Source organism: Bos grunniens, chromosome 6 (assembly GCF_055505025.1).
Source record: "Bos grunniens cultivar Pamir isolate PY7600 chromosome 6, Bosgru_T2T1.0, whole genome shotgun sequence".
Classification (NCBI taxonomy): domain Eukaryota; kingdom Metazoa; phylum Chordata; class Mammalia; order Artiodactyla; family Bovidae; genus Bos; species Bos grunniens.
The window spans coordinates 109,912,241-109,921,317 of NC_141170.1; the positions used below are offsets into that span (position 1 = coordinate 109,912,241).

At 40.5% G+C, this 9,077-nt stretch overlaps 1 long non-coding RNA gene across 5 annotated transcripts in view; it reads right to left on the bottom strand.

Annotated features, from left to right (window-relative positions):
- The window catches only part of LOC147371193 (uncharacterized), a 200,666-nt gene extending 192,195 nt beyond the window's left edge, over positions 1 to 8,471 (bottom strand). The window contains exon 1 of one of the 5 annotated variants that reach the window (XR_015166288.1): positions 8,317 to 8,471. This is a non-coding gene — a long non-coding RNA (uncharacterized LOC147371193). The remainder of the gene's footprint in view (positions 1 to 8,316) is intronic. The other 4 variants (XR_015166286.1, XR_015166290.1, XR_015166289.1 and 1 more) reach the window with 4 other exon arrangements.
- Positions 8,472 to 9,077: the final 606 nt, after the last annotated feature.

Consider the following 9,077-nt stretch of genomic DNA (forward strand, 5'->3'; position numbering starts at 1 on the left):
ACCAGTGAATTCTCTTGGCAAAAGTATATGAGCCTTTGCCCTGCTTCATTACATATTCTAAGGCCAAATTTGTCTGTACCCCAGGTGTTTCTTGACTTTCTACTTTTGCATTCCAGTCCCCTATAATGAAAAGGACATCTTTTTTGGGTGTTAGTTATAAAAGGTCTTGTAGGTCTTCATAGAACCATTCAACTTCAGCTTCTTCAGCGTTACTGATTGGGGTGTAGGCTTGGATTACCGTGGTATTGAATGGTTTGCCTCGGAAACGAACAGAGATCATTCTGTAGTTTTTGAGATTGCATCCAAGTACTGTGTTTTGGACTCTTTTGTGGACCATGATGGCTACTGCCAGGAGCCAGCACTGGAGATCCCACCCATTACAAAAGTCATGTGGAGAGGACCTGCAGGCAAAGGCAAATCAGGACTCAAGGGACCCCCTGGACCTGCTCGAACATCTACCCCAAAACCAGAATCTGTCTGTTTTCCTATTTTATGACTTTCACCAATTCCTCTGACATTAATGGGGGGCTATCCCCGACCACCTTTCTCTGAAGGAAATCAGCTAGGAACTCTAGTTAATAAGCCTCCTGAGAACAATAGGATTGTTTTAATTCAAACCCCTCAGATGGCTTTCTAACTTGTCTGACAGGTTTATCCTGACTCTTACTGCTATGCATGTGATTGTTTACAGCCTCCCAACCATGAGAGGCACGGGAAGCTTAAAACATTCTAACAATATAGAGCCTTTTGAGGAGTTAAAAATTATTAGAATTGAACTGGTGAAGGATTTCATTGTTGAGCCAATGCTTGCTGCCAAGTTTCCATATCCCTTACCCACTGTATCCCTGGGAGTATATTAATTAATATAGTTGGTATATAGAAAAATAAGTAGTGGCCTTGGTGTTAACAACTTTAGACCCTTGAGGTAATAAATTCTTTCCTTGCTACAGCCCACTGCACCTTTGCCCTATAGGAATGCAACTTTATCTAGTGCTTTCAGAGAGTGGCACCAAACTTTAGAAAAATTACTTTTAGAGAAAATAAGTTTTCTGGTTGACTAACCTTTATCAGAACAAAGAGTCATAAAATGTTAACAGGCCTCCTAGCCAGAAGATGATGTAAATCACCTAAAGCCTTTGTATACGATAGGTTTGCAGAAAGAAAGCCTGGTCTTGACAAGGGTCAGAGTTGCTGACCCTGCATGACTCTGCACCCTACATTCTCATCTATGTACAACTGAGGGTATAAAACCTCCTTTTGAAAATAAAGTTGCAGGACTTGCTCACCAAGCTTGGTCTCCCCGTGTCATTCTTTTTTCCTTTTCTCTCTTTTTCTCTCTCTGTTCTTCTTTCAGGATGACTACTTGGAACACAGGGGCTCTCCGAGTTCACTTTTTTGCCTGGGCTTCTAAGACCCGATCAGGAAGGCGCCCTGCGTCTTCACCGGGGAGAGGGCGCCCTGCGTCTTCACCGGGGAGAGGGCGTCCTGTGTCCTCACCCCACCCAGAGGGTGCCTGCGACCTCCATGAACAGAGCAAGTTGCGTGTCAGGAGCTTTATTGGCTTTCTGTGTAAACCAAGGAAGATCAAGCTTTTTTCTCTCCCCTTTTACTTTCCCTATTTGTCGATGCCGTCCTCCTGAGGGAATCCCTGGATCCTGCCAGGGCTGGACCCTGGTAGGCTACTCCATTTCTTTTAAGGGATTCCTGCTCACAGTAGTAGATATAATGGTCATCTGAGTTAAATTCACCCATTCCAGTCCATTTTAGTTCGCTGATTCTTAGAATGTCGATGTTCACTCTTGCCGTCTCCTGTTTGACCACTTCCAATTTGCCTTGATTCATGGACCTAACATTCCAGGTTCCTATGCAATATGCTCTTCACAGCATCAGACCTTGCTTCTATCACCAGTCAAATCCACAACTGGGTATTGTTTTTGCTTTGGCTCCATCCCTTCATTCTTTCTGGAGTTATTTCTCCACTGATCTCCAGTAGCACATTGGGCACCTACTGACCTGAGGAGTTTCTCTTTCAGTATCCTATCATTTTGCCTTTTCATACTGTTCACGAGGTTCTCAAGGCAGGGATACTGAAGTGGTTTGCCATTCCCTTCTCCAGTGGACCACATTCTGTCAGACCTCTCCACCATGACCCGCCCATCTTGGCTGGCCCCAGACGGCATGGTTTAGTTTCATTGAATTAGACAAGGCTATGGTCCATGTGATCAGATTGACTAGTTTTCTGTGATTATGGTTTCAGTGTGTCTGCCCTCTGATGCCCTCTCAACACCTACCATCTTACTTGGGTTTCTCTTACCTTGGACGTTTGTATCTCCTCATGGCTGCTCCAGCAAAGTGCAGCTGCTGCTCCTTACCTTGGACAAGAGGTATCTCCTTAAGGCCCCCCCTGCTGACCTTGAATGTGGAGTAGCTCCTCTAGGCCCTTTTGTGCCCGCGCAGCTGCCGCTCCTTGGACGTGGCTTCTAATTCTGAACAAATCCACCTCTTAACTATATCTGTGTCTCTCACTGAATTTTTTTGCAATGAGACATCAAGAGCTTGAGCTTCATTAAGCCCTAAGACCTGTCACTCTGGGTTTTGGCCGGGCTCAAGGTCAAGTCAAATACAACTGTGTGACTAAGCATAGCACAGAGTACCTGCCATGTAAGTTTCAGTCCCAATCTTATGTAAATAGTTTCAAACACAACTTTGAGAAATGGAAAGATGATGACCTGCCCAATACTTTTTAATCAGTGGCTTAGGTGGAGAGAGAAGCTGAAAGATGGGAGAAAAAAGAAGTGGGAAAAACATGCCAAGGAATCCCCTTCATAACCTGCTGGAAAATGTGCTAAATACCTGACCTGTGCTCACAGTTTTCATTGGCCTGATCCTTGGCACAAAGAAGATTAAGGACAGAAGGACCCTCACCCACTTGGGCAACAGCCACTAAGGCATAGCAGATAGGACACACTGGGAAGCAGCCCCTGCCAGAGTCCCTCAACTGCACCCACTGCTGCTTGCCTGTTCTCAGGGGGTTTGAGGAAACAAGACATGAAACACTGTAAAGGAATTAAGATTTTTAGCCATATATCCTTCCAGTCATAGGGGCGAGGACCTCCTACCTTAACAGGAGGTCTTATGGAATCTGAGACTGAGTTGCGAGAGCTTTCTGCCAAGTTTGTTTAGCAAAAGTTTGTCCCAGTTTTCAGCACACTGGGCTTCTTGGCACTTCCACTGTGCTGGGTTTTCTTCATATTCAGCTTCCACTGTGGGTTGGGTCCTTTCACCAAGTTGGGCCTCTTATGTGTTTGGCCTCCACCTCACGGGGACCAAGCCAAGGTTGTTTCAGCCAGGTTAAAACCGAGAAATGGCATCGGAGATGTCAGAGAAGTGTGTAATGTCCGTGGTTCTGTCTCGCTGCAGCAAAAATTTGAAGTGCTGGACCAGTGTTAACGCTCTATTACAGCTCAGTTTCAATGGCAGACCAGTGTTATGGCTTGGTTACAGCTCAGTTTAAACGTTGGAACAATGTTCCAGCTCAGTTACAGCTCAGTTTTATTTGGCAAGCAAAGGAAAATACATCCTCAAGGCATGAGGGTGGGCCTACTAAAAAGAAGGAAAGAGAAGAGATAGGCTCAATTTTTGGCTCCTCTTTATATATATATATATATATATATATATATATATATATATATATATATTTCTTCTCCCCCTGAGCTTACCCTATGTATATTTGGCTAGCCAGGAGGGCTGTTTGTTTCACCTGAGGTTCTCAGTCTGGTTCTTGGACCTTCTTTTGTTCTATTTTCACGGGCTTTTTCCTTTCTTTGTCATTTAGCCACCACTATCTTGGACTCATTTTTCCTATTCTAACTACTTAGGAGTTCATGTATTTGACTTTATTGTTTCTTCCTTTTGTGGCTTTAAGTATTTTATGATTGTATTCTTTATTTCTTAGTATAGTTCTAGTTCAGTCGCTCAGTTGTGTCCAACTCTTTGTGACCCCATGAATTGCAGCATGCCAGGACTCCCTGTCCATCACCAACTCCAAGAGTTCACTCAAACTCATGTCCATCGAGTCAGTGATGCCATCCAGCCATCTCATCCTCTGCCATCCCCCTCTCCTCCTGCCCCCAATCCCTCCCAGCATCAGAGTCTTTTCCAATGAGTCAACTCTTCGCATGAGGTGGCCAAAGTACTGGAATTTCAGCTTTAGCACCAGTCCTTCCAAAGAAATCCCAGGGCTGATCTCCTTTAGAATGGACTGGTTGGATCTCCTTTCAGTCCAAGGGACTCTCAAGAGTCTTCTCCAACACCACAGTTCAAAAGCATCAATTCTTCAGCACTCAGCTTTCTTCACAGTCCAATTCTCACATCCATACATGACCACTGGAAAAACCAGAGCCTTGACTAGACAGAACTTTGTTGGCAAAGTAACGTCTCTGCTTTTCAATATGCTATTTAAGTTGGTCATAACTTTTCTTCCAAGGAGTAAGTGTCTTTTAATTTCATGGATGCAATCACCATCTGCAGTGATTTTGGAGCCCCCCAAAAATAAAGTCTGACACTGTTTCCATTGTTTCCCCATCTATTTGCCATGAAGTGATGGGATCAGATGCCATGATCGTAATTTTCTGAATGTTGAGCTTTAAGCCAACTTTTTCACTCTCCTCTTTCACTTTCATCAAGAGGCTTTTTAGTTCCTCTTCACTTTCTGCCATAAGGGTGGTGTCATCTGCATATCTGAGATTACTGATATTTTTCCTGGGAATTTCTTAGTATATTAGTAATTTAAAAAGAAAAGCAAAATACACTTTTTTTTAGTTGTTGCCCTCGGGTTTGCAATATACACTTACATCTAATGCAATTCAAATTATAGGATACTAATTCATGAGTAGTGAGAATATCTTTCAGTGATAAATAATCCTAATTCCCTCTTTCCATCCTCTAGATAATTTATTTCATATATATATAAATGTGATTAAATATCAGTCTTTTATTGAGACTCTGTCTCTGGACTCTGAGCCATAAGTATTTTTTTTTTTAGCCTTTTTTTTGGCAACTACAAATTGGCACTTGCAAACTACCTCTACCAGGATTAAATAAATCATGCACTGATGCAGCTGCTGATTTTCAACACTTCCTAGAGTTCAGAGTGGAGAGCAGAAATGAGGCACTCTGCTCAGAGGAGGTGGGAGAACTGACAGGACAGTTCTCCAGATAATTTAGGTCGTTTCAGGAGCTGATTTTATGAGCCCAATTCTTATACCTCCCCATATCTAGAAGAATTCTAAAATATTTCATGGTGATGATGGTTCCTTGTGACTAGCAAAAGCTTCACAAGACAACCAGAAACCTGGAAAAATATGTGCTTGATTGCGTGTATTTCCTCTTCACCAAATTCTCGTATATACTGACAGTCCCCCCACTTATTTGGAGTAGTTTATTAGAGCTATCTGAGGTGCAGTCTCCTGGGCTGCAGTCCTCATTTTGCCCTAAATAAAACTTAACTTGAAACTCTCATGTTGTGCATCTTTTATTAAGTCAACATTCCTTAAATGGGACAGTGCATGGATACAGTGGGCTGGGGTTGGGTAATTTCCTTTCCCCAGATCAGTTAGACTTTGATACTACCCAAGAAGGTTAATCTCTGGTAAATTAATTTTTGAGCACAGGTCTTGCTAAGGAGACCAGAGCATTCTAATGTATTTCAAAATAGAGTCTTTGATATTCTGCTAGAAGTACAAGGGGAATTTTTTCCAGTGTTCATTTTGAGAGTCTATTCCTCCTGGGGATAACTAGCACTAGGATAAGGAAAGCCAGAATGGGAATAAAAAAATGTTGCTGGCCAGCATGGGAGATTTGGAGTTAAAAACGCCAAGGGTACCCAGTCACTGGAAGCCTCCCACGACTTTGAGAGACTTACCTTCATGAGCTCCACCAGGTTCTCACAGTGAACTTTACAGAATATCTGCTGAGCTTACAACACGTAGCTGAGAAAAGGCATGGTTTTGAAACGAGAACACTCTGTTCTCCCCAGAAAGGCCTCTCCCAGGAAAAACTAAGCAGAATAAAGTCTATACACTGTATTTAAAATCACATTTTCATTATGCTTTTCCCTTTATGTGATCCTATTATGATGACCTACACTGCCAGATGATTTTAGTTAAAGTATACAATGTTCTTTAAAGTTGTTTTCAGGGTATTTTCAAAACCTGTTCAGACAAGATATATGTGCCAACTTCTCAGTAGAGCAATTGGTACACTAACTCTGTTTATTTACTCTGAGTAACAGAAACATCTGTAATTGAACTCAGTTACCTCTTTCATATATGATAGTGAGTATTGACTTAGATATGGATTGTTTCAGTGGGAGAATATTTTTCACCTGGAATTGTGTAGGAATCTGATCGAAATCAACTAGCTTCATTTCTATACATATATTTGTAAAAAGTTGATTCTAAATATTTCAGATTTTAAAAAGAGGCAATGGGTTATTAAAGTTTAACTTTGGAGCACATGTATACCTGTGGTGGATTCATGTTGATGTATGGCAAAACCAATACAATATTGTAAAGTTAAAAATAAAATAAAGTTTAATAAAAGTTTAACTTTAATAAAAGAATAAGTAGTCTAATTTTCTGACTTCAAGACTTTTTCATGTAAGTAAAAAAGATAAATATGAAGGTTAACATTAAATACAGGAAAAGTGCTTGTCATTTCATTATAATTAAGATCTTAACATTTTTATAATTGGCAGGAATGGAACTAAGTTTAAAAATAATTCTTTTACCTAAGTATACCGTTTAATTTTACATTTTCATATTTTTTAGAACTGTTCATCAAAAGTAATTAAAAATATGTTAATTTCAGGTTGCTGTGTGCTCCCCATGTTTACCAAAATGACCTTACTGCCGAAAGAAATTTAATTACCCATCCATCTGAATAAGTTAATCAGAGAATAGAACTGAGTTAATCAAATGAACAGCGGCATAGTACTATCTAAAGACGATGTACTCAGATGCAGAATTGCTTTTGAAAAAGAAGGTAATTAAAACCAAATACTTTTAAATGACTGAAAGAATAAGGAAGAACAAAATAATCTGAACAGAGGTTCACTCAACATAGAGAAGGGCTCTGTATTTCAAACATTTTCAGTCTACACAACAATGCAATATCAGGGGAGAAACTTTACCCTCATTTTTGTATTTTCTTTCCCACCTTGTAATATGGTTTGGTGAAATAAGTGCTCAGCATTGCCTAAAGTGGAATATAGCCTCAAAGATTTCTGTTTTTTTCTTACTGTATTCATTCAACAATGGATGCAGGCTTCCCTTGCAGCAGTGGGTAAATAATCTGCCTGCAAAGCAGGAGACTTGGTTCAATCTCTGGGTCTGGAAGATCCCTGGAGACAGAAATGGCAACTCACTCCAGTATTCTTGCCTGGAGAATCCCATGGACAGAGGAGACTGGCAGGCTACAGTCCATGGGGTCCCAAACAGTCGGACATAGCCTAGCGACTAAACCACCACCAACAATCTTTATTTGTGAGATTTGTGAGAAAACCAGTATTTAGTTCTGTATAATCCATAATATTAAAACATTTTAAATACAAAGGAGTATTTATAATAAGCACATATGTTGTAAGCTGCTAGTTTAGTTGTGAAGTTAAAACACTTAACAACAACAACAAAAAAACTTGAGAAGTGGCTATATAGATATGTAAAATGAGAGACCTCATCTATTGTTAAGATTAGTTATTCAAATTTAATGCTCAATGGCATTTTCATTTCAATTTAATAGGTAAAAGTGAGTAACTTGCTTCCACTATATCCATGAAGACAATTTAAAAGAAAAAGCTAAACTCTATGAATTATGAATGATTCCATTCTTTTAGTACAAAAAGAATTTTTTTTTCCTGGCTGACTCTGAACTTTCTCATGCTTTCAGCTATTTCTTATATTAAAGTGATCTTGACTGTTATCTTCTATCCTGAATTTCAAAGCCAAAAATGGACTACACAATTGAAACTTAAATTCAACAGGCATAAAAAGTGAAAAATTAGGAACCCTAAAGAGCTTCTCTATGATTCTAGCCCCTTTCACTATTTTTTTTTTTTTTTTAAGAATCAAACAAAACATAAATATCTAGTAACCTACAGTAAAAATCTGGAAGTTTCTTGGTTAAAGTCTCTGCAACAATTTTGTTGCCAGGTGCCTTTGCAAAAACTAGAGAAACCTTCACCCAAAAGTTGGCTTGAACATCGAGGCAGATGATACACACACACACCAAGAAAGTATGAAAAGATTTATAGCTTACATAGTGGAGGTCTCTGGGATAAGCAGAGCAGTCACCAGCAGGCCAGAGAAGGCTGGAGGGAGCCAGGAAAGTTGGCTAGGTTGAGGCTTTTATTATGGGGGCAGGGCTGGGAGGCAGGAGATAGGCTGACTTGAATTGTCTATTCATGCTAAAGAGGGAACACCTGGGCTTCCTTTTCATAGGGCCCAGGTGAGAGGCACTGGAGAAGTCTGGTCTGTGGTTCAGGAGCTGTTTTTCTCAGTTGAAACGGTGGACAAGCCCCTGTGTCCTTGTCTTTTGAAGTAAAATACTGGTTCCAGTGTTAGTGACTGGGAAATGTCAAGATGTAAAAACAATGAATACCTGTTGGGCTGGGAACTGGGAACAATTTAGACTATAATTCTGCCACATGGCAGAATCACTGAACTCCCAGTTCCCTGAAAGATACAAATAAAGGCCTGACTCCTGAACTGTTTTTTCCAGGAAGAAGACCCCTATTCAGATAAAAACTGCTGACAGCAAGAATGTAAACTGTAGACTGGTTGAAACCAGAAGTTTGATGATGCTTGAAAATTTCACCTTGATGCCAACCAATTCAAGAATTGTCCAGGAGCTGATCACACCCTGCTTTTTGAAGACTATAAAAATCCTCACTACCCATTCTAGGGTGGGTCACACAGTCTTGAAGGCATTAACCCCCTGTGGACCCCTTTGCCTGGCAAAGCAATAATAGCTACTCTTTTCTACTTCACCCAAAATTCTGTCTCCATGTTTCCATTAGA